General features: G+C 43.9%; 1 protein-coding gene across 5 annotated transcripts in view; it reads left to right on the top strand.

Annotated features, from left to right (window-relative positions):
- The first annotated feature begins 3562 nt into the window (after positions 1 to 3562).
- Positions 3563 to 25943, top strand: part of SEMA5B (semaphorin 5B) — a 281691-nt gene continuing 259310 nt past the window's right edge. For 2 of the 5 annotated variants that reach the window (XM_055718844.1, XM_055718845.1), the window contains exon 1: positions 3567 to 3898. The gene's annotated coding sequence lies outside the window, so the exon portion shown is untranslated. Of the gene's footprint in view, positions 3899 to 25943 lie in introns of all 5 variants that reach the window. The other 3 variants (XM_055718848.1, XM_055718847.1, XM_055718846.1) reach the window with 3 other exon arrangements.

Raw genomic sequence — 25943 nt, 5'->3', positions numbered from 1 at the left:
GTACTGTCTTTTGATGACCTGGCTCACAAAAAGCCTAGGTTTCATCTCTTCTTATCCCATAGAGCTCTGTTCTACAGTGGCAGGTCCTTGTCCCCACCAGCGCCTAGCAGTACCTGTTATCCTGCCGCCTTCCGCCCCATAGCCGAAAGTCCTCCCACCCCTCCGAGTTTTGTTCCTCCTCCCTGCAGCTTGTCTCTCTGTTTAACTCTCCTCCGTCCCTCTCGGTGCTCTGTACCGCCGTGTTTGAAGGCAGAAAAGGTGGCCTCTCCCCTGCAGCAGCGGCATTCCCACTTGGCCAGGCGGTGGGAGCAGTGGGTTTTGCCCCTGCTCCCTACAGGCTTCCCACCTCCAGCCAGATCCCAGGAAAGCCAGTGCCAGACCTGCTGCCGCCCGAGCCGCCGGCTGGCCACGCAGCCTGCTCACACGTGTGCTACACAAACCCACACCGTGTGCAGGCGCCCTCATGGGTGGGTTACCCCCGGGTAACCGGGTGCCCCCCTGGCCCCGGGTGACCCTGCAGGCAGGGAGGCTCCGTGCCGGCGAGCCCGGCCCGGCCCGGCGCGGCGCGGCGCCAGGGCCCATCGGGAAGCACTAGCAGCACCTAGTGGCGGAAGGCGGCCGGAGCGGCTGGGAGGGCGCAGCGCGGGGGACGCGGCTGCACCCGACACCCTTCTACGGGGTGAAGCTGCATTTTGCGCTGTCTAGAAACGATCCGCGGGGATCACCGCGGCTTTTCCTCAGGTGGGACTGGGGGACCAAGCCAGGAGAAAAGCAGAGTAAAGGGCGTTTCTCCAGTAGAGGTGTCTCTGGACAGACAGAGGTGCAGTTCAGCACCTCTGCGAGCAACTGCGATGAGTCTTGCCAAGAGCCCGGTCTCCGCCAAGCCCAGAACAGGAACCCGGTACATCTTCCCTCTAGCGAGGCTTAGGATTTGGAGACTGAAAACAAATTGTTTGATATAGATCACTTCACATGCCATACCCTGACTTTTCCCATGGCATTTTCTCTTTTTCAAATAATCTGAACTTTAAAAATAATCTACTTTGCATCACAAGCCCTTTACTGAAGGGATCTGAGTAGTTTCCCTGTCTGGCTAGTGATTTTGCGGACAACATGCTGTGTAATGGCATTAAGGTATCAGGCCCCAAGTGTCCGAGGAAACATTACAGGGCTTTAATTTATATACACCTTTATTCGTGGGTGTCTGAGCAGTGCATGCACATACATGACCAACAGAAGTACTGCCAGTTTTGGCGGGGAAACAGCAAAATAGCAGCAGGAAATTGTGAGAAGATTCTAGGGCAAACACTCAACCTTTAACAGAAAAGTGCTATCCATTATATCTTTAAATGTTGACAGACATTGGGAAAAAAAAACTAGATATGGTTTCATGCTACTTACTGTTCAATGCTCAGTGTCTCATCTGCAAGTCTTAGGAAGAAGAAAGTTGAGCTCAGTCTTCTGGAAATTACATGTTTAGTTGTGGCATTTGATGAGGTGTTTTATCCCTGAGGTTTAGACCACCAAACCACCTGCTTTACAGTCAAACTGAAAAAGAAGGCCAATAGTGTCCCAGCTCAGTAATACAGACCTGTGCTGTGTTCTGCTCTGAAAACACAGGCTGCTGTACAGCATTATTTAACATTTAATTTACTAAATTGAAAAATATCAGCCTGCATATTAGGGAAATGGAGGTGCTTGACAGTTATTTACAATTCATGTGTAAATTAAGACAGTATCTAAGAAGATGCTTGCCACAAAAAGTCAGCTAGAGGTTTTGGTTTTTTTTTGGTCTTGGCAAAGGTGAGGATGAAAAAAGAGGGGCAGATGTGATGCCACTGCACATGGGGCAGTTTGCTCAGCACCTTCCAGACTATGCCTGGCTCAAGGCTTATTCCAGAGTTTGAGTTTTGAGCAGAATACATAGGCACATTGCAATTATTTTGTACTCATTACCTGTCTTACACTGTCCAGTGCAAGTTTTAAAATGAAAAGCAGATTGAAAATGCTATACATATAAATAATGTATTGACTGTTTTGTAGAAGCTGTATCCAAAAATGTGTTACTGCATGAGCAGATGTAGTGATATAGTTACTTGATTAAGGAAGAACTAAGAAATTAAGAACAGGCAAATAATTACGTATTGTATAACGATCATCTCAGTGGATCTGTGCTGTTACTCCTCTGACATGTCAACTGGGAGAACATCCATTGCCACTACAACTGACTGTCACAGCATTGCTGAGCCATCATACAATTACACTGTTTTTAATATAGCTGTAATGTACTGTCAACATGAATGACTGGATCAGTGTACAGAAGAAAAAAAATCCTAGTCTTATATACGTACACATACATATGCAACGGCCATTCTATCTGGGGATTCAGCTGACAACTGAGGCTCTTGCGATTTTTATATGTCACGAAACCAGCCCAGATGTATATTTATCCTTTATTCTTTATGCCAGGCTTCTTGTCCATCACCAGAGTTCATCCTATAGCTTTATGCGGTTGCCGCTAACGGCGCACAGGCACTGTGCCTCACCGCGGGGACACCGCGGCACATCGGCCACTTGCAATAACACGTTTGATGCAGCCGCCCCCCAGCACCCCCCAGCGACTCCCCGCGGCGGCCCCGGCCGGCGGCGGGCGGCGCGGAGCTGCGGGCGCTGCCGACCGGCCCCGGGGCTCGGCGGACCGCGGGCGCGGGGGGGGGCGGCGCTGCCGCCGGGCAGCGCACAGCAGCGCAGCTTCTCCCTTGCGCTCCGCGCCGCGTACGCGCTTCGCCGCCGATTTTCCGCCGCCGTCTCCGCTTCGGCGTGAGAAAACTTCGCCGATTCCCTCCCCAGGTTCATTTCGACCCCGTTCGCCCGCGGCGAGCAGGGGGACATCGCGACGGGGAGACGCGGCCACAGCCCCGGGCCCTGGTGAAGGGAGCAGCCGCGGGCCGGGGGACCGCCCTCCGCCCAGGGAGCCTGCCGGGCGGCGTCTCCAGGCAGCCGCTGCCGTGGGCTCTGCACGGCAGCCCTGCAGCCCGAAGCCCGACCGGAGGGCCCGCGGCGCGACTCCAAGCCCCAGCCCGGCGGCTTCCCCGAGTCCCGCTCCCATCCCAGCCACGGCCACAGCAACGCAGCCGGCCCTGCCCCTTCCAGCAGGGAAGGAAGGGGCTGGATTTAACAACAAACATCGCTCCGCCGCTGGCTCTTATCCTCGCTCTCGGCTGGTGCGTCTCCTCCACGTTCAGCCCTCCCCACGCCGGCGGCGCTTGAACCTACCCGCCCGAAAAGTGTGCCATCCCCCTGTCCCCGACCCCCCTGGTCAGCCCTGCCGGCCCCCTCCGCAGGGGTCCGTCCGCCGAGCGCCGCCGCGCTCCACGGGACGCCCCGCCGGCCCGGGGCGGCCGGCTGCGAGCAGCGGGGAGGGTGGCGAGGGCGATCCGCCTGCGAAGAAATGCCCTGTTGAACTTTGAATATATTAGTTGACATCAGTGCGAGTTGGGGCTGCCAGCCCCTAGCTCCCTCCTCCTTCCCTACCTCCTCCTCCTCCGCCTCCTCCTCCTCCTCCTCCCCCCGGTCTCCGATGGAAAGAGTTGAAGCCGTGCTGATAGGAGCCTCCTGGAAGAGACAGCGGAGCGCAGGGGAGGACTTCGGTCCCAACTCCGGCCGCGCCGCGGGGACGCTGCCCGCAGCCGCTCGCATGGCCCGAGGCGGCGCTCCCTAAGCGCCGGGCTGGGGAGAGCCGCCGCTCCGCTCCCCTGCTCGCCCTACGCCGAGCCCAGCCCAGCCCCGCCGAGCCGCGCCGAGCCCCGCCGAGCCGCGCCGCGGCTGCCCCCGCTCCTGCGGCAGCCGGAGCACGATGTGCCGGTGAGCCTCGCACCGGGAGCCCGGCGGCCACCCCGTAAGCGCAGCGCGGCGGCGGGCTGGGAGGCGGGCGGCGGGCTCGGCCGCGGGGCGGGGGGCGCGCAAACTTCCCAACTTCGCGGGGGGCCGGGGCGAGCGGGCGGCGCTGGGCTTGGGATCCCGGGGAGGTGGGCAGCCCCGGGCTGCTGCGCGGCTCGGCCGCTCCCGGCGCAGCGGCGCGGGGTGATGGAGGGGCCGGGGGCACCCTGCGGGGCGTGGGCGCCTGTTTGTGCACGGCGCTTCGTGCGCCGCCGGCCTGCTCCCCGCGGGCTGTGGAGCGAGAGGGGCTTTTTTGTCGCTGTTTTTGCAGTCCGGCAGCGCTGGAGAGGACGTTAGCTAGGAGGTGGCAGCGGAGGTGGTTTCTTTCCTTTCTCTCCCCCCAATCTTCGCAGCCCTTCCTAAACCCTCTGAACGGGGCTGTGGCGAGAAAGAAGGGGGTGCAGTGGTGGGAAGCCGGATAGCACAGACTGAGGGATATTAATGTGTTTTTTTTTAGATGGTAATTTGTCTTTGTGGTAGGGGTGGCCCATTAAATTTCAGCTCACGTCCTGATGGAGATCAAAAGCGAAGGGGAGAGGGAGAGGGAAGCAGAGAGCCTTGTGCGGTTCTTTAGCTCCGTGTATTGTTAGAAACTTATGGGGGGAGGGGGGGGGGGATTCCCAGGAACAACCTTTGTCAATCCAGCTCCAACACCCACACCAAAAGTTGGAGATCTATGTTTTCCAGTACTACCATCTGCTCCCCAGGAACATGCTTACTGTTATGCCTCAGAGGAAACAAACAAAAGGTGTGCTTGCCAAGTCGGTACTGAACCTGTCTGTTCATGGGCGTTTAGGTGGAGTGTAAGCATAGAGGAGTATCTATGTCCTAAGGGTTCACTGTCCTCTGTTGGCTCAGGTTAGACTCTCAGATAATTTCCTGTCCTCAAAAAAGGTCTCCACACATGATAGATGCCAGGTCCTGCTTTTTTTCTTTTGTTTTTCTTATTTTTGGTTGGGTTTTAAGTTTTTCCTTTTTTCCTTTTTTTCCCCTTGAACTATTTATGTATGGATATATTGGTTTCAGATCATAGTAAAGTTTCTTTTTTTGTTGTGCAAGTGTTCCCTCTCATTACAGCAAATATTTCTATTCCTAAATTATAGTCTGAGCTGCAAGAGGTTAGCTCTCATTGCCTCTGGATGAGTTCAGTGGTAGGCTGAGACCCCAAGCCGACTGCGCTGCAAACAAAATAGAAACCAACTAAACTAAAAGTTATAATGGGCTTTGATTCTTACTGCTGTTTGAGATCAGTAGAGATCCTGGGTGAGTGAAGGCAAGGAGGAGGAGTGAAAGTAGTTGGAACAAGCTACTCATAGAAAAGTGCTCTCTTGATTATATGTGTGATTTGTAAGCACCCAAGGGAGAAACCTGGTCATAAACTGCGGAGAAGGTGGCAGTGGGAAAAGGAAAAATCCTGCTGATATTTAATCAGTTTTTGTAATAGAGATTTCATTTTTAAACAGCCATTTGAATCATCCACATCTTTTTTTCATTTTTTCTCCCTTTTAGACTAAAACTTTTCTGTTCAGATTGGACTGGATGATAAGCAGACTCTGCACTAGGCAGGCTATAGTAGGGAATCGTGGCATTTTATGTTATGCTTCTTGCATTTTCAGGGAAGTGGAGGCAATTTCTCTTTTTTTCTCTGTATCAAGCTTTCTTTCCTCAGAGCGGTTAAGTTTTTGTCCTCCCCTGTCAGGGACATGTTAATCCTGAAGTCATGGAGGGGAGAGAGATCCCACCATTCAGAATATAGATATTTGCTTTGTTCATCCCCCCAGCCCATTAGGCTGATGGAATTGGCAGTGGCTGCCCTCTGTGACCTCCCTCCCCTCTTGCAAAGAGTTGGGGCAACCAAGGGAGGAGAGAGTTGTGCAAACTCCAGCTAGTGAAAAAGCACAACCCCAGAAGACAAAAGGTTTGAACAGAGAGATGTAGGGGATGAGGGTCTGTGTGGGGAATGACTTCTAACAAGGTGGCCCTGATCAGTTCATGTACACTCAAAAAGATGGCATAGAATTGGGTTCAGTAGGAGTGCATGTAGCCAGATAGAAACTTGATACAAGTGGTGCCATGGGATTTTAGCTCTTTTGCAGTAAGATGAAATAAGTGCCGAAACAAAATGGCTTTGGTTGTCCAGTATGATTGCCCTTTATTCTCCAGGCAGACACCTGACTTGGGGGAACATGCACCCAGGCTTATAGTCTTTGTTTCTTACCTTGTAGCCAGTTGTAAAAGTCCTGCTTGACTTGGGCTGAAACATGATGGATCCTTGTTAGAGGAAATGTTCCTAGAGAGCAGTCTCACTCTGTGATATTAAACATGGTTTGAACAATAGTTTTTTATTTTAGTTAGGATTAATAATCATGTGAGCAGTCATGCTAGGGTTAAATAAGACCATCTGCATGAATATGTTTTCCTGAAAACAAATACATGACATGAAAAGTTTGTGTGAAGTCTAGGCTGTTGACTTGCAGTTTGGCAAAAGGGGGCAGTATCAAACAATACCACAAAGCAATCTGCTGCGCGACTGCCTTTCTGCCTTGAGTACTGATCTGTGCTGTATCTACTGGGATCTGGGAATTTAGGGTGTTATCCGGGAGCCTTTATTCAGGTGATTCCTTGTAAAGACATCAGGAAGGTTAATCGCCTGCGTAAAAGATGCAGGATCAAAGCAGTCATTGTTTTGCTTTGTGATTGCATCACTTCCATATGGGTTTGTCCAGTGAAGGCTTGGAAATTAAGGACGATTCTGTATGATTGCAAAGCTACTTTTGTTCACATTAAGTAGGCTGGCAGCAGTAACCTTAACCTGTTCTGACTCCACTGATTTTAGAAAGAGCATGATGAAGCCCTAGCTTTGGATTGCTGTGCATATAAATGCCCTCCAAGGAGCTGTCATCACTGTTTTCCATAGTAAGAAAACTCCAAACATTTTCTTCTCTAAATTTAACTTTCTTTGAGAACCCATTTATTTCCAGCTTAGAGAAGTATATTGATTCATCTTCTAAAATATTGTGTTTAGAATGCCTTTAAAAGCCTTTTCACCTTTTATTTATCTATATGCCTGGAATCATTAGATCAGCATTTCTTAGTTAATTTTTTACTGAGAGCCATGGATAATTTTACCAAGGGTCTGTCATTGGAAAGCCATGCAACGGACTCCAGCTTTGTCAAGTCTCCTAAGTGATGCTCACTGCCTTCATGGCAAGAGCTACAGCGACAAGTGCAGACCAGCCCCAAGAGAGAGGGGAAGTGATGAGGAATGAGTCTGTCATAGTGATGTGAATATGTTCCACTGCTGGGGCAATGCCAAGATCCAGAGTTTAGGTGCATTCCGGTGTGAAGTCTGCAACTGGATTTGCCTTGCTTCAAATCATGCCCAACCAGATCATTTCTGGTGTAAAACTGAAAAAGAGAAATTCAATCATCTGCAGATAGTGGTGGAAGCAATTCAGAATGGTTCTCTAGGGGTGAAATTCATTGGTGTTTGTTGTGCAGCAGATACGTAGTATCAAGTCATGCTGAGATTGCAGAGTCTGTGGTGATGGACTTACCTTTTAAAGACTGAATACTGTGAAGGTGAACTGCTGCTATTTTAGTTTGAGTCCTTGTGATTTAGTCCAGGAGACAAACTGTGGAGTATTACAGCACTATCCCTGCTGTGCCTTGAAACGGGCTGTGTCCCAATATGAGTGTTGTTGACTCTGAGGATCAAGTCAACAGTTCTTTGTTATTGTTCTGTTGTCTTTTTTCCCTTTTCAGGAGGAAAAAAAACCTCACTGAAGGGAGCATGTCAGCTAGTCTAATTGTAGGGATCGTTTCTCTACATTTTACGCTGTGGGCTCCTGACTCCTCCGTTGTGCTCAGTAGTCCCAGGACTCATCCTATCTCTGTCCATGGTGGTGATTTTTGTTAGTTTCAGTAGGAGTTGTCTGAATATGAAATAGAACGCTTTGACAGGTATTTGAGCCTGCAACTTATGTGGACAGTGCCTTGCTTGCTGGACATTATTCTTCAAGCATAGTTAGCCTCAGTATTTATTTCACCTCCATTCTCGTTGTTGTCCAAAAAAAAAAAATAATGCCTGACAGCGGTTATTCTTCACCCCAGGCTCAAACCATGCGAGCAAAGTGCAGCAGAGCTCCAACAGCATAACCGTGACTTTCAGTGTGCAAGGTCTCCTTGACTACAGCACTGTGACTCCCGAAGTTACCTCTGCTTCAGCTCTCATACAAAGCACAAATTTTTAAGGTCCACACAAAATCACTCAAAGTGATTTTCTGATGATGAGTGTATGAGTAATGATACTCTAGAAGTATTACTGCTATTAAATATATATCTATAAACCAAACGAGTTTGTTTTGTTTCCGAATGTAGTGAGTCTGGGAGGTAATTTGCATGTGAAGGATGTTACCAAGTTACAGAGTATGTCTCTGAATTGGTGACAGGGCTATTCATGTGCTTATAATTAAGCATATACCAAAGCACTGTGCTGGTTAAGGACTGGTGTGTCTTTATTTACTTTTTAGTGAGGTTTAAATGAGATCATAAGTAAACATGCTGATTACTAGTCTTAATCCCCAAATCAATTGTGAACACCTCAGGAGTTTATAAATCATCTGTGTAATTTCATTGTTTTTCAGTAAGGGGTCATTTGTGGAGAAAGCACAGGATATTTTCTTCCCAGAAGCTGCTGTGAAGGAGCTTGATCTTACAAGGTGCTACATGTTCTTCATTCTTGTTAATGCATCCCTGGGAAACAGCACCCTACATGATCAGGCCCTGATAAACACAAACTGTAGCAGTGTCTGACCTCTGTGGGTCATCTGCTTTGTTGAGCAGGCTAAATGCTTATGGGCTTGCTAGTCTCAATATATAACGTACTCCCTATTAGCTGTTGCTGGAAGCCAAATAAATTGCAGGGTTCCAGTTTCAAAGGTTTGACTTTATCCATTGTGCAGCAACATGTGACCAGCTGGGACGCAGCAACCTGCAGAGAAGAACCATAGTCATCAGTTTTATCTCTGCCAAATATTGTGCTGGGCTCAAAAGCTTAATCATAACTTCAAACCTGTGAAGCAGCCTCTGTAATTGGGAACAGTATGTCAGGATCTGGTGATGCCAAATGGATCCTCTGGTATCCCTGAACCCTCCATGCTATGGAGGACCTACCCTGATGTTGGATAAGCTCAGATATGGGGCAAAGATGCTGTCTGCAGTCCTGCAGAACAGCAAGACTAAGTCCTACTAGATGATCTATAAGCCATTTGCCATTTAAGGGTTTGTGGCTTCTGAAGTTTGTATATTTCACAGATTGCTTGTGCCATAGTCTTCAGAAACTATTAGCTTTTAAGACAAGCAGATGGCTTTAACAAAATATATTTGCTGACACCTGGAACAGGTGGATCTGGAATCAATTTATGCAGTGTAATTTTTTCCACACCCCTTTTGGAATAATTTTATACCCTGGAGCCACCTAAGGTGCTTATTATGTAGCCAATAGGGAACAGCTTCTGTCTGACTACATAAGATTTTACACATCTTTTATAGCTAATGCCTAGATTGAAATGCAAAATCTAGTGCTGGGAGTGCATGCGAATTTGTGAAACTCCTTGGAGAAAATGTGGGTGCGTGTATCAGTGAATGAATTATGATCCTCCATAGACAGAGAGTGCTTTTTTTGGTGGTAATGAATGTCCCGTGTTCAGTGTTTGTCATTTTAAAAGTAGTATTTTTCATTTCAAGTGCAAACCTTGTGCAGGTTACCGATGTAGAGTAAAAATGAAAAAAATAGCTTTAACTTTATTTGAAAGGATAACAGAATGACAATTTCTTATGTGGTATGAAAGTGTCCTGACTCAGAGATCAAATTGCTGTTTCCAAAATATGGCTATGACAGTTATGACTAGTTACGTGAGAAGGGAGAAGATCGTCCCTGCCTTCTCAAGGGACAGGAAACAAACTCCCATGAGACTGTGGCCACATCCTCATTCTTGCGTCAGAATCAGGGCCAATGAGCTTACCTGGCTGTGTAGATTCATAGTAACTTCAAAGAGGTTTTGGGTGGGTGCTGGGGCCATCTGCACAACTCAGAGGTAGTATTAGAAAATAAATCTGGAAACACTTTGGGGCCAGCCTCTTAAGGAAGAGGATGCTGACTACGGATGGCCTGTTGGGCACGTTTAATTGCTTTGCTGTGTTGCTAGCCACGTGGAAGTTGTTTAGCCTGCTGTTTCAGCTAAAGGTTACTTACTTATCTCCTACAAATCTGACTTACAATAGATCAAAGATTAGGGGGCGGGGAAATAAGAAGACAAGAAACGAAAGGGTAGGAAGTTCACTGTGGATAACTCAGTTTGACCAGATAATATAGTAAATTCAAGAAAGTAGAAAGAGATGCTTATTGGAGTCTGTATATATAAAGCAGGGAGGGAAAAATTGGCTAGGTCTCAAAAGTTTGTTAGAGTGATTACAGATCCCCCTGCCCTGCCTCATGTTCCTTTCCCTGCTCTCTATTCCTGATTGAAGATGATTGTCTGCCAGAAGGAGATTTTCAAACACATGGTTGGGACAGGACAATCAGTCTGTATTTATAAATCACTTAATATTTCACCCTCTGACCTTTTTGCGGTCTGCTCCATGTATGAAGGACATTTTCATTAAAAATACAAAGCTGAGACTCAGTTTCTGCCTGTGTCCAGGGTGCTCCTCCAGTCCAAGAGAGTTTAGCTTTTAAGTTGTGATTGCAGCTAGTAACCACCTACTTAAAATAAAAGACAACACGGGAAATAGTGTCATTAGTGGCTTGTGGTAGGACAAAGATACATACTTTATTCAACATGAGCAAAACAGGACTATGCACTGTAACTATGCACTGTTCCAATACTGACGAAGGATGATGTCAAGTAGCACATAATACAAATTATGAAGAATTTCATAGTTCCTGCTTTGTGAGGATAATCAAGTGATATAATGGTACAATTTACCCTTATTTCCATTTTGACAACCATGCTCTGCAGTCAGAAGTAATAATCATTAGGGAGAGAAACTGAGGCATGAAAGGACTATGGCTGAAGAATTTTGTGGTCATCCGTTAAAGATGTCATGAAACATAACAATGCAGACAGGTGCCAAGTAGGACTGCCAGCAGCTGAAATCAGTATGAATTAGACTTTGAGGTCTGTGAAGAGTCTGGTCTTACATGACTTGCTCAAGGTCATAGAGTGCATTAGTGGCAGAGGCAAGGTTACAACCCCTGAAACCCCTTATTCACATACTTAATTTGAAATATGTAGTTAAATCCTATGAATGAAATGTTTCATCTCATTGCTTTCCTATATCAGAGCCCTAGACCTGTGCCTTACAAGACTCTGCATTTATCTCCTTGCTAAACATTGCCAGTAGGTAACTTGATCGTGCAAATCCTTTACTCACACAAGCAGTTCAGTTCAAGTTAGCGTGACTACGGTTTGAGGAAGAAAAGTACCCTGATTGCATGTGCACAATTGGTCCCAGCATTCTGAAGATGAAATAGGGATCATTCCTTTATTTTGAATTTTTATATGCATGCCAGACATGCATCTATATAGATTGAATTAAAACAAAAGCAAGTTATTAACATATTTAAAACGTAACATTTTCATTCCTTAACCAACAGAAATTGTTCCTGAGAGAGTAATTTACTAGATACCTTCTGTATTTGTCTAGGGCTGTACATCAGGAATACAAACCATGGTATTGCTAATGCTATGTGTTCCCTCTAATGGGTCTTTGAAATATTAAACCAACTTATATTTGGAATGAGCTTTGCACACCTCCTTGTCTGTGGTTGCTTTGCAAATCCAGGCTTCACTGCTTTGCCTTGGAGAATTATGAGTTTATTATACTCCTGGAATGCTAATAGCACTTCGTTTTTCCCCCTAAATTTCTTCTTCATATTTGTTTATTGATTCTTCATTTGACCACAGTTTCGCAGATAATGATGGTACTACTGAGAATAGCTGGTGTGAGTTAATTTTAAGAAGGCTGAAGTTACCATGCCATCCTTCTTTGCCAAGAATCTCTCTCTAAAGTTCATAAGCTAAGGCATGCAAAATGCTAAATTAGTTAAGATGACTGGATAAGATTACTCCCAATGTTATATTTCATTCCTATTTTCATAAAGACAAAGTGTATCAAGGCTGACAAACCTAAATTTAATTTTTCATTGAAAAATCATGGGCAGATTTGCAGATGATATACTTCAGGGAAGCAGTCTCTTCTACAGTCACTTGGTCTTTATTCAAATGAAGAATACGGACTTGTGAGAGGACGCATGTGAACCAGGTTTTTAGCATTTCACCCTTTAGTTTACGTTTTACTTTTGATTGCTGGAATACTTCCCCATCTAGTCCCTCCTCCCACAGTGATGGATGGTAACTCCAGAAAGGTGCTTTCAGTCATTTTATCTGTCTTCCCTGAAGGCACAGAAGAACTTTTCCTGAGGTGATTTATGTTCAAACCAGTCAACTATTCTCGACAAGCATCCAATTTCGATTTAGATATTTCTGAAGGAAGAGAACAGCCTGAAATTCTTGGTTAAGTGTTTAAAATTCAGCATCCCTTGCGATTATGTTGCTTTTTAGTTTCTCAGTTGCTAGGTTCTTGGTCCTGTTATGCTCTCATCTGGAGAGCCAGAGCATCACATTTTCTTCCTGTGAAAGTACTTGTGAACTGCAATCAAGTAATCTCTTAGTTACTCTGTGATATTTCAGTATGATACTGGTTTCTTCTGTGTTTTTTCAATCCTTATTGCCTGATGGCTCTTCTCTGAATGCTTTCTAAGGATGCTACTGGCCGAAGGAGACAGTAGTGCTGACAGCTGCAAAGGTTTGGGAGAACTGGAACAGCAGAGATTGCAGAGCAGAGCTGAGCACATGATAGACAGCAGGAGATAAGGCTTATAAAGTTTGAAGGCAGAAAATAGGGATAGTGGTATAGGAAGCTCTTGGCATGAGGAGCCTGGTGTGATACATACCTGGTGAAGAACTGGAGTAGCTGTAGTGGTAAAAGGCAACAGCTGGTTTTTACTGGCAGAGGAGGATGGCTGGGAGGTGGGTAGGGACTACAGCAGTAGCACTGCTTGTAAATCAGAGCAGCATTGAATCAGGAGCTCTCTGCAGGGAAGTGTCAAAACATCTGGCTGCACTTTGCCTGGGCTTAACCAGACTTTCTTTTTCACTCAGGAGTGCTGTGTTGTAGGCAAAGAGAAAAGCGACACTTCAGACTGAGAGCAGAGTTCAGGTTGAATTTCTGGTGAGGAAGCCATTCTGTTCTTGCAGGTGTAAGATCTGAACCTGCAGAATAAAACTCATTTTTGCCATCTGCACAAATGCACAAAGTGTTACTCATCTCAGTGAAATGACCTATGGATGAGAATTTACTGGCCTGAGTTCTTGATTGCTAACACAAGGCAAATACTCTTAAACTATTTCCAAAAGTTATACTAGTGTATGGCTCGGCTGCACTAAACTTAACTGTGATACTTGTGGTTGAGAGAACTAGAACCTTCCCATAAGTAATACAATATCTGTTTTGAGTTTGGAAAGATGTTATCATTTAATGAAAACTCTTTGTTTTCTGGCAGCCTACTCTGCTATCCGTTTACAAAGCTCTCAAAGGACTTGGACATCCAAGAAAAGTGCAAGAGCCCAGTACTACTCACAGATATACTAGTGCAGCCTCATTGAAGAGCTGTGGTTGTGCTTAACTGAGGGCTAGTGGCATGAGCCCAAAAACTCAAAGACAAGTTTATACCTATGGGAAGGGGTTACATAGGGGCTATATTGGTCCAGAGGCGCCCTCCAAAATTAGGTCTGCAAGATTATGCTGTTGCAAAATCTAGCACTAGGAGAAGCATTTCCAGTTTTAATTAAAACCCAAAACAACAAGATCTCTTTTTCTGTTGAATTTTAAGTTTCCCAAATGTTTGAGCATGAGATGCAGAAGTAATTGATTAGAAACAGAAGTAAAATAATGAGGCTTGGTTGTTGGTTTTTTTTTCCCTTTCCCAAGCTGATTCAACTGAGGAAGGAAACAAAACCTCTGAAGTTTTTACTTGGATAGAATAAGACTTTTCTCCACAAATAGACCAAATGAACTACTGAAGTGCTTCAGTGAAGTTATCACAAGGACCTGAGCCAGTGGGATTATTTACATGGCAGTCTTCTACCTCGTAGAATCAGGGGCTTAAATTAATAGTATAAAGAACTGGAAATAATCTGATGTCTGCAGTTCTAATGGCCTAAGATATTTGTAGAAGAGATAAGGGCCTGATCCTGCACCAAGGGACGTCTGTAACAAAAATTCCATTTATGTAAGTTAAAATTGGATTTTTCATTTAAAAAACCTCAAATGTTCACGTCTTGCAGTTCTTATCCAAGGACTATTTGCTTTTGAAATTGGCATACTAACCTGAGTCAGAGCTGCATGAGCTGGCCTCAGGTTTTCAACCTGACAGTACCTCTTTAAAATGCAGCAGTATAATTTAGGCATCTCTTATTTGTTTTGAATACCAGAGCTAACATGTCTGTCAGTTACAATGACTTGATAGACATGATTAAAAAGCAGGAGATCAGGAAAAATGTGTGCTTATCACAGACAACCCTCCCCGATGAAAAAGTAAGTGGCTCAGTGGCATATTTGCAATTGAGGTGTAACTGAAAGCATTTTTAGAAATGTGCTTTGTAGACTGCTTTGAAATGGTGTTTTCTGTTATGACCAGTTTCTGGAACAGATTATCATGATTGTAGGAAGCACTTCAAAGCAGATTGATGTAGGAAGATCTTTCACCAAAAACTTTGGCTTCTCTGTAAGACAGAAAGCTACAAATGTGTCTGCAATCTGTGTTGTTTCAGCTACAACAGCATTTATTTGATAAAAATGGGCTGCTCTTAATTTCTAAAATGCTACAAAACTCTTTGTATTCTGCTGGCCTCTGTTTCACAGAGGATTTCAAAGGTTGTGTTTCCTTTCTCCCATACCTTATCTGGTTTGTATTTTTTTAAAGGCTGAGTTTTAGACATTGTAATGAAATATTGAGCTGCATCGGATAAACACTCAGACACTAAATTAATATATTGGTGGCTAGACTTCCATAGAACAGATCTTGATGCATGATGTAGTCCATTCCCCAACCTCAGGCAGTGTCAACTATACCTCTAACATTCAGCTGAACACGGGCTCAGCTGAACTCAGCAGTAGCTAAGCCTTGGTAGGAACTGGAGATACGCTTAAAATATATTCATGTCTGAATTTTCACCCACAAGATTAGCTATGTTCCATTTCAGCCAGACTCCTAAAAACTTTACTTGTAGGCTAAATTCTGTGTCTTTGAGAACTGAAGTCTTCTATATACTTGCAAACACAGGAGCAAATAAGAAAAGCCAGCTTTCTGCTGGTATGAAACTGGAGGTAACAGCACATTGAAGTGTGGTGGAATGACAGTAAATTCTTGTTTTTCAAGGATATTGAAAAGGGAGGAAGTTTGTGCAGAAAGTGTAAGGCAGCACTAAGAAGAAAGAATCAGTTACAACTGTCTTGCTCCACTATATTTAGTAGCACATGTAGAGGACAGGAAGAAGAATTTACAAAAAAAGTTGTGTTATTTTGTGCCTTATCCAGCTGTAATATATCAAACCCATTGCATCATCCTTTATGATTCCTAAGTGAACAAATTTCCTTTTTACCAGGGAAGAAGCTGAGGCAAAAAGAAGTTGAGTCACTTGTCTAAGATTGTAAAGGAAGGCAGTGAATGAGAGTCCTGCAGTCACAGTCACTTTTTCTTGTTTGACAGCAGAAATAGCATGAATTCTTTATATTAAATCAGAAGGGCCTTGAAATAGTCCCTGCCCTTTCTGGGAAATTATTTTTTCCTATAAAGCAAGGCCAAATGTTGTTGATGGATACTTTATGAATACTTATGGTAACTGTTAAAAAATACCAATTATTTTTTTTTATCCACAGTGTCATCAAATGAACAATTTTGCCAGATTAGTTTGATACCAAAATATTGTGTTGCTTTTGTCTTATCAGCTCTTTCAATAACTCAATCAATACACTTTGTATGCTATAATCCATGGATTCAGTTCAAAGTTGCTGTCTTGCTGTTTGAAGCCCCATGAAGACCTTTTCTTTACTCTTCTGCTCAAGTGTTTGTCACCTTCTGAGGCTGGGAGTCTGTCTTCTTTATTAAAGAAAACAGCTGTTGGCAAAGAGACTCTTCCACACAACTCATGTTGTAGGTTGCCTCATGCTTTCCTTTAGTCACGCGACGTCTGGTGTTGACTACAGAATGTGGGCATGGAGGGGCCAAGTTCATGTACCATCAAATCTCCAGCACTGGCCTGCTCTGCCTTGGCTCCTGTAAGGACTCTCTTTGTAACTGTGCTATCTGGCACTTCTTTAACTTGTTCATCCTTACTCACACATGAAGTCATCGTTTAAAAACTTGCTTTATTCCTTGCTCAAGGTGCTTCATTTCTTTCTTGCTTTGCTACTTAATTCCATAAAATTAATTTTTTTTTTAGTCTAGAATACAATTTATTTATAGAATGCAGTGAGTAAATGAAGTTATCTTATGCAAAGTACTTACTCTGGTTCTTTGTGAAAAAAATGCAGATCACTTTTAAATAAGCTTCTAAAGCAGACAGCTCTGTGAACCCCTTCTTACCCTTTTTCTACAACATAGAAAATTAATAGCCAAGCACCAACTTTGCCTGTATTTTTAGTGAGCATAAATTAATCTACTTAATATGTAGTATGCTTCTTGCATCTACACATAATTAAATCATATTTGTTCTTAGAAACTATTCATCTAGTGTAAACCTGCTTCCTGAGTAAATATTCCTTTAATTAGTGGAACAAATAGATGGTGGGATTTGGAGTTGATTATCACAGCATTCCTTTCCCTGATGTCTGCTTCAGATCTGCACAGCAGAGAGGTCTGCTAAATACAGGCAGGGAACACAGCAGCAAGCTTTTTTGCAGTTTGAAAATAAATACATCTTCTGAATACTTCACACCTACGGAACCTTTCATTTGGGGATTACAAAGTGGTTTGCCATGCCTTATGGGTATTATTAATTTCCATTTTAGAGGAGGATAAAGTGAAATGAGAGAGATTAGGGCCAATATGCAACATCCCCATGTTGTATTAATAGGTGTAGCTGTACTAAGATGCATATGGTTGTATGCTGCTTATGTAGAACAGCAGAGAACATGGCTTTTCATATAGGCTAATGAGGTACAGCCCTCCATTTTTGGATGCCTGGTTGTGCATTCCTGGTCTCAGGGGTCCTGAAAGCTCAAAGCAGAGGGAAGTCACAGAGAGTCAAACACACTGGGGGTCTCGGAGTCATGCCTTTCCAGCAAGGCACCTCATTTTCAGATTTGGCTGCTCATGTTTAGTGGTTTAGGACTGGGGTGTGCAGTCAGTGGCAGAGCTGAGGGGAGTGCAGGTGTCCTGCTACCTGGCCTTGTTGTGGACGAGCAGAACAATTTAGTGACATATGTGTATCCTTTACTTCAGTGCACAACTCATCTAGGAGGTTGGAAGCTCCATCTGAACAAGTATGACAGCAAAGCCATGTGCATGTCCTTAATGTTTCTGCACTTGCCTCTGGGAAGGTGTACATATATGTGGGTGTCACTGTTTCCCAGGATTTTTTATGTTGAGACTGTATAGGAGTAATTCCCTAGAAGTTATGGGAGAAATAAATTTCTTGTGGGAGGAGTGTTTAAGAGTTGTCAGCAGCATCGTATTTCCTAACTGCAGGGTAAGGAGTTTCTGGTTTGGGAGGGTACATTTTGAGCTCTGACTTTCTCCTGCTGAGTTAATTAGCTGGAGTTTAAAGCACTTCCTCTCCTGAGCTGGAGTTTCTTATGTGGAAAAGAGAGGTAAGAGGCCATAGCCAAATGAGGGCCCCAATTAAGGACGCAGGTGAACAAGACTTGTAAATGGCTGTCTTGAGTCTGAGCAGAAGACTGTGTCTGCCAGTGAAATACTGTTTGGACATATTCGTAATGAAAAGAGAGGGTTTACTGTGGAGTCAGTAGCCAAAACATCCTTTCGGCTGTTAAGAGTGCAGCTTGCCACACATGCTGTGGTTCCTCCTGGCTTTGCTTCAGGATTGCAAGCAATGGACGTGGCATTTGAAGGAGACTTGGGAATGTCAGAGCTGAGAGGGGCAACTGGATGCTGTGTGATACAACGTTAGTAGGGACAGGTCTTTGCACTTGCTTGTCTTTGGAAGGGTTAAGTTCGTAAAACCATCCCCACTCACTTGACTTACAAAAATCATCTGTTCGTATAGTTGCTGTTTTCTTTTTTTCTCTCACTGGGGCTATTAGACGTAGCTGAACCTGGTCAGATAATGGACTATGAAGGAACAAATATGTCACTTAAATAAAAACATCTTTAGCAGGTTTAGAATTTTATTTCTCTACACGCTTTAGCTCTGAAACCTCAAGGGCTGTTTCTTCATGGCTCTGAGGGCTTTATTTTATATGAACTGCCCAAGTAAGTACCTAAGATGCTGGTAGTGCTAATACAGCCCGTGCCTTGTCAGCTAGTGCAGGTATACCTACCTGTGCAGTGCTTGCATCTCCTGCCTGAGTTGGAATGATAACTAAAGAGTGCCTTTATGTGGTTCAGTGTAATCCTCTTAACCGCAAGAAGATGTTCTGACTGTGTAATACAGTGTCTGCTCGGAGAGTTAGCAGTTAATACCTATTGCAATATAGATTTACATCCTGGATTATTGGGCAATAATTTCCTTTTTGCAGGAAGGTCTAACTCACACAGAGGTCAGATGGTGCAGGGACAGGAAGTTTAAACCAGCTCCAAGAGGATGTCTGATGAGCGCTCTCTGCCTCAACTTTCCACTGTGAATGAGTACGAGCGTACGTGTAATCTGTTCATTGCGATCAAAAGTTCTTGTGTGAAGTTGTTGAGAAGTTCTTGTGAGAAGTTAACACTGGATAGCAAATTGTGCCATGCCACTCTTGTGGAACCTCTACCTGTCTCTGTAACACAAATAGCAGTGGGAATCCATCTGAATCCAAGCAGCTTGTGGTTTAAATGCTTTCTCTTTGTTTTTGGATAATAATGTCTTTGGCTCTTTGAGGTATTTAATGAAAATTGTTTTAGCAGGACTACAGTATCTTAGAGAGCATTGTGTGTGTTTTCATGTAGTTAGGAGTTGAAACCATACAGTACAGTTGGAGCCTTAGCATTTTACTGTGCTGTGACAGGTAGCATCGATTTTACAGTTAGGTGAGACTGATTTCAAATGTTCCCTTATTGAGTTTATTGGTACCTACAACTAACAATGTTAAAAGGTTAAATGGTATGCACATTACACTGCACACAGCCCAAAAATTTGTTTAGAGAACCAAAACAATAGAGTCTTTTGTGATTGGTCCCTTCATCCTACAAAATTTCTGTGTGTGGATGTCTAGCACTGATGAAATTGTTCAAGATCACTGGACAGGGTCTTATTACATCTTTTGTGTGCCTCTTGTGGAGAACATTTCTGGCTGAAGACTGAACTGAAGGAAGGGCAGAATGGGCTCTTGAGGTGAACATAGGTTGAAGACTCAGAGCACTCCTGAAACATTTGGGAATGACCTGGCATCCATGACTAGCATCAAGTCCTGTTATAGGCTTACTGCGTGAATATGAGCATGTCCCATAAACACTCCATGCTTCACTACTCAGCCCCATTACAAAGCAAATAGACTTCACAGAAATGCGGTGAGGCTTTGGTCACTGGGATTTCTAAAGCTCTGGGAACACTTAGTCTGGGCCAGCTACAGAATTGCAAGTATTAATATTGCTTGGAGTAAAGTAATCTTGTATAAATGTCATCTGCTTTGGTCTGTGTTAACAGTTAGAAAGGGACATGAATTGACTGAGAAAGAGAGACATGTGCTGTGATTATTTAAATACAAGCCTGGGAATTGGTAAGTTTTAACTTCTAAACTCATCCCTACCAGCAGCTCACTCATTGCCTTGGGCAAACAATGGGAAGTCAGTATCAGGTTTCTCTGTTGAAATAATAATGCATAAGGGAAAAAAAAAAAGACAGTATATTCTAGAGTTGTGAGAATTAATCAGAGACTGTTTTAAATGATTTCCTGAAAAGTGTTATATATTTCAAATGGTTTCCCATCTCTGCATATTGGTTGTATGCATAGGAGAAAATCAGTCTGAAGCACAACTCCCATTTGGTGATTTCCATTTGACATGACCCTTTCTTTCATCAAAACAACAGAAAGGACAGATGTGTGCTATTAAAAACAAGATGTTCTTGTTCAAACTGGCAGCATTATCTCTGAAACCCACCCTGCTGGAGCAGTGCTTGCAGAAAAGCTAGATTCCCGCCAGTTAGCTGCTACTAACTCTTCCACTTCATTCCCAAATTACTTGCAGAACAGCTGGCATTAGCCACCCTGATTTCCTTTGATACAAGAAGTTTGCACTTCCCATTCTTAGATTCCACCGCACCTGTGCTCCCAGTAATAAGCAGTGATCAGTGGTGAGTCACCTGACATACTGTGTGTCGAGTGTTGGCTTTGCTCCTAGTGACATGTGCCAGCCTGGCCAGAAAAAAAGCTAAATTAAAAAAACCATACACCCCAAAGGCATGATAACTTGAATTATTTCCCTTCACCCTTTCCCTTCCCAGAGTGGAAATCCAGCTTGCATATAGAGATCACAAACTGGAAACATGCTGCTGACTCTGTGGCTGGTGTTGGCTATGATCCTCCAAACCTCAGCATTTGAATTGAAAGCCAGACCTCTCTGGTGCATTAAGGCTTGCACGCTAGCTTTAATTGTTGAGCTTCCTTTCAGGACTAAGAGATTACAAAAGAGTTGCCAAGGCTCTCTTGTCGGTTGTCCATGTTCCCGTGATACCCTAGCTAACTTGACTTTGAAGTGGGTTGCAAATGAAGATACTCTCCATTCTCTCCTCTACAAGTGCACATTGCAAAGGTCCAGCTGCCACTGAAGTTCCCGTCAACTTGACTAGTTGGCACCAGCTTTGATGTGGACTGAAATGCTGAGAGCAAATTGTCTCTAGAACTACCCCTCTAAAAGTCACTCAAGAAGTTACTGTATTTGTTCCTCCTGAATTTAAAGCATATGAATTGGCTACGAGCCTCCTGCTATGGACCTGATCCAAAGATCACTGAAATAAGAGGGGGATGGTGTCTTAAAATTCCTGCCATCAGCTTTCGATCAGTCTGTCTTTTAAAGATAACTTGTCCTCTCTTCTAATCTGAACCAAGTATTCTTGAGGACTGTGCATATCTTTTCTCTTTCAGAAGTTTTCGCATTTCACTCCTACTGGCATGCCCAGTTCGCAGTTCCTTTCATTTAGTATCACTCGTGGTCTGTAGAAGCAGGTTGGTTTTCATTACTGCATCAGACATGGATAGCTACCAAGATTCTATTTTAACAGAAGGTGGAATATATCAATGTTGAACAACTGAACTTAGAGCCAATAGCATATTTTACCTTTAAACTAGTGAGTCTACCAAAGGCAGTATTTTTTTTAAGCTGAATTGGGACCGTACATCTGTTACGGTACAGCTGGAATACACATCGTTAAGGGCAGGGTGCCCTCTCCAGGGGCTGGGTGTAGTGCTTTATATGCTGTCCACCTGCAATGGACTGTTTTCACTTGGCTGCGCTGAACTGTGGTCATGGTTGAAAATAAGCAGTTTTGTTATTTAATACCTTTGGCAGTCTGACAGGATGTTATAGTAAAAAATCTAGAGCGCACTTGGTTGGCATCCTGTTCCCATCAGGAAGGGCTCATGTAACAACAGATCCCCAAGCTTGTCCTCATCGGCTAGGGGTGTTATACCTTCTGGAGAGAGAAGGACCTCTAGGATGTTGCTGTTTGACACTAGCGTGCAAAGGACAATCAGTACTACTGCTTCTCAGAAAGCATTTTGCCCTTGGCTGCCCTGTTTGGTGAGGAGGATGGAGACAGTGTTTTGTAGCCTGGAGTTCATGGGTCCCTCATGAAGGAAAGTGCTGCTGTGTTAGGTTGTCCTTAGAGGTCATGGATCTGCTCTGCTGAATGCAGAAGGGCAGATGTCTTCTGTTTCCCGGTCAGAAATCCCCCCAAAGGCAAAGGCAAAAGCAAACTTCAGTCAACTTGCATCTCTTACAGGCTGGTAAATTATGTGGTTCTTTTGGCTGGAAATGGGCTGAGCTCCAACCTTTCTCATGCTGTTTGCCCTGTAACTTCTGTTCCTTTCCTGATTCCCATCCGCATTGTCAGAAATGGGCAAGCTCCCATCTGCCGCCGGCTGGGCTGCTGCTGACAGGGCTGCTGCCCTCCCAGCAGGGCAGGGCTCTTCCCAGCCTTGTATAAGATGCTGGCAGCTTCCTTCCCTCCCTCTGCCCAGTCCCTGCAGGCTGCAGTGCTTGGATGTTGTCCTTTGCTTTCATCCTCTTAACCGTACCTAATCCAGTGATTACAGATGTTTGTGTTTCACCAGAAAACATCTGCATCTGTCTGACAGGCTGGTTGGTTGGGTTGGAATGGGAATGAGGAATTTTCAGCCACTCCAACCTTGGACTGAAATACCCTGACAACGTTTTCAACTGAATGCTAAAGGTAGCTGTTCATGAAGCCAAGTATGTGTCTCTTCATGCCACTTGAACACTTTACTGAGGGTGAGGACACGATTAGTCATTCAGCAGGCAAACATCTGGTTCTTCTACGTGCCCTGCAGCTCTTCCTAGTTAGCAGGCCTCACCTTGGCCTGGCTAAGCTAGGAATGTGTTAGCACAGGCATTTTAATTTTATGCTGTTAACCACCACCATAAATAGGCAGGGGGTAAAACTTGGTTGCTCATGTGGTCTCTTCCTTTCTGTATCCTTGTATTTCTAGATCCCAGCTCTTTCTGGACAACTATTTGTCTCTCTAGGGATGTGTGATAGATAAAAGAAATAGGATTTTCAGAGGATTCCTAACCTATTAACTCTGTCCTTTCAGGCAGTGTAGGAGTCAGAAGACCAAGGAGAATAAAAAATGCCCTTATGAAATCTCTGCTCCTTTCCTCCTCATGCTTGTCTTCTCTTCTGAATCCCAGAGTCACCCTTTGAACATGGGCAATTCATGGCTGATAGCTGAGTTGTTGCAAAACTTCCTTTTGTTCCTTTTCCCTGCCCTTGTTTCCTTCACCTCTGGCAACCCACCCAGGCTTTTAATTCTAGAATGATGAGTTTCTTTGTTTTCTAGAATTGGGGAAATGCCCTTTTCAAAATGCCTCTCCATTTAGCCCACCTGCAATAACTGGCTTCTTCTAATTCTTCTAACTCTCAGCACATCTTTTGTCCAGTCTGAACATAAACCTGCTTATTTTGTCTTTCATTTGTCTCATGTCTTCTTCCAGAAGAAGTATGGGATGTGAGATGGGCTCCTAGTCCACCTAGTCTATGGCTGATGCAAGGTGTCTTGAAGTTTGGAGCCTGAGCTGAAAGTGCGTTACAGCTGCTAGGAATACAGACAGTGTGAATACAAACAGTGTTTGTAGACAGAGCCCTAAATTGTTCCAGGTATATCACTAGATCTTAATTACAACCTTTTTTCTTCATCCTGGCATAGCTTCCAGGCACACTCAGTCTCAGAGGAACATGGTGCAACAGCTCTGTTGTTTCGCAAAGTGCAAGGGAAAGTTCTAGTTAGTGATCCTCACCATTGTTTAGAAACTAAAATCTCTGTAGTGAAGAGGCTTTGCTGCATGGTATTTCAGTAATTGCAAGGTGACAGATACAGCATATTGTACAGGGAGAACTTGTTCTCTGTCTGCTGTAATGTATATTTATGGAAATTAGTAAGCAGAATGGTGAGGGTCTTTTGACCTTTTAATTCAGAAAATAATTGTTGGTAAATCATAAGCTAATGACTATTGGAAAAGGGCTGACAGCCTATCCAGCTTATCCCTGGGATATGTATATTTATGGAAATTAGTAAGCAGAATGGTGAGGGTCTTTTGACCTTTTAATTCAGAAAATAATTATTGGTAAATCATAAGCTAATGACTATTGGAAAAGGGCTGACAGCCTATCCAGCTCATCCCTGGGATGTGGGATTGTTCCCTACATTGTTCCCTGCATTTTCTCCTATTGGCTTTAAATAACGAAGTATCTATTGCTTCCCTTGGGAAAGTGTACCATTCACCATAATGAACTCTTAACAGCCAGCCTAAACTTTCCTTAATTTCCTTCCCCTTCTACCAACTCACTCTTTTTAGATTTTTACACTGTTCCAGTATTGGTAGGTAGCTCTGTTGTTACATACGTTGTGTCAGTGATCAATGGTCAGTGGAAGCTTCATTCTTATGAATTGCAGTTCATGCTGCTTCAGGTTTCGCTCTGGAGTTGTACATCTTCTGGTGCCACTAATTAATGCTCAGCTCAAACTCCTGCATGTACTTTGATAAAGCCACTTGTGCATCTTACGTGCTCTGAATAAAATCATAATTCTGGATACCTTTGAAAATGTGGCACCACAGTCTTGGAGCAGTATGAGTCCAGTCACTAACCTCCTTTTTTAACATGAATGTTAACACCTTTTCATGTGATAGCCCTAGGAAAGTGATTTTGCTTGTCAGGGTAAGTCAGCACAGCTTCTGAATGGGGGCTTGTGCATGAAAGGTACAGATTGCTTTCCCCAAACTCTGTATGTCTGTGTGTAAGGGAGGGATATATGGTGCAAATGCAGCTGAGATACTTGGGTCTTCCCAGCTGTGACTTAGGGGTGATGTTACTTGTAGGCACTATTGTAAAACTTCAGAAACCAAAGAGTAACCACTACTGTGTCAAATGGTGCATTATCTTTACAATAGGTTCGTCTACTACCAAATCCTAGAGGAGTCCTTCCTTTTGACTGTGTCAGATTTGAATCTGGACATAGAGCAAAATGGTTTCAGAGGAAAATACTCCTTTTCAGACTATCCTTGCCATCATTTAGTTTGATGATTAGGTTACCATTTTCTTTTATTTCAACTCGATGACCAAGCAGCAGTCTGGAATTATAAATCAACCCCTGATTCATACATTTTATGAATCATTGTAAATAAAAAAGAACCTTTTTTGGAAGCCTGAAATTCTACTGGTGACCAAAGATCCAGAGAATCCATTTGAAGGCAAAATACTAATGAAAGTAAGAGAGGCTAAAAGGCATCACTGGCTGTGTCTTTTGGTGTAAATCACATTCATTTCATAAAAGTCTTGAATGCATCCCTTAAAGTTTTAATACCTGAATTTCAAGCCCAGCAGTCAGTGGAGTTTTTAGCACAAGCCAGAGAGTACTCATAGTTGGCAGGCAGATGGTCCTTTCCCCTCTTTTACATTCTTTTAACACACTAACACTGCCAGTTAGGCATTTGAAAGCCTCATTAATTTTCCTTGCTGTTTGGCAATAAGACCTTGCTTGTTCCTTGCTGTCTTCCATTACTGAAACCTGTGCAGTTTTCAGATTGTGCCTACTTGTTGCTTTGATGTGGGGCTGGATTATTTGTTTTGCTTGGGAACAAAATGGTAGAGATGTGAGTGGTGTAGAAACATGCTGGGATGTGATGTCAAAAGCACGAGTGGTTATAGTGTGATAAGGAGAAATTTGGTGTCTGGGTGCAAGGAGTGAATTAGAAATGAGAGAGAAAGCATCATGTTAAGATAATATTGATGTTAGATCCAGCAAACTCAGAGGAGACTAACTTTCTCTGGTTAAATTATCTGTATTTTGATGTTGTGAAGTAACCAGTGATGTTAATCTATACTTTCAGGAGAAGTCTCAGGTTTCTGTGGAGCTCTAGAAGTACCTGATGCATCTAAAAATATTGGTTTTGAGTAACTTCCCCACTCCCACCCCCACCCAATAATAATAAAAACAAAGAAATAAATGCTTTATAGTGTAGCCCTCCTTAATAAAGCAAA

Source organism: Falco cherrug, chromosome 8 (assembly GCF_023634085.1).
Source record: "Falco cherrug isolate bFalChe1 chromosome 8, bFalChe1.pri, whole genome shotgun sequence".
Classification (NCBI taxonomy): Eukaryota; Metazoa; Chordata; class Aves; order Falconiformes; family Falconidae; genus Falco; species Falco cherrug.
Note: the sequence above shows the minus strand (reverse complement) of the source record. Positions and strands in the feature narration are given on the sequence as shown.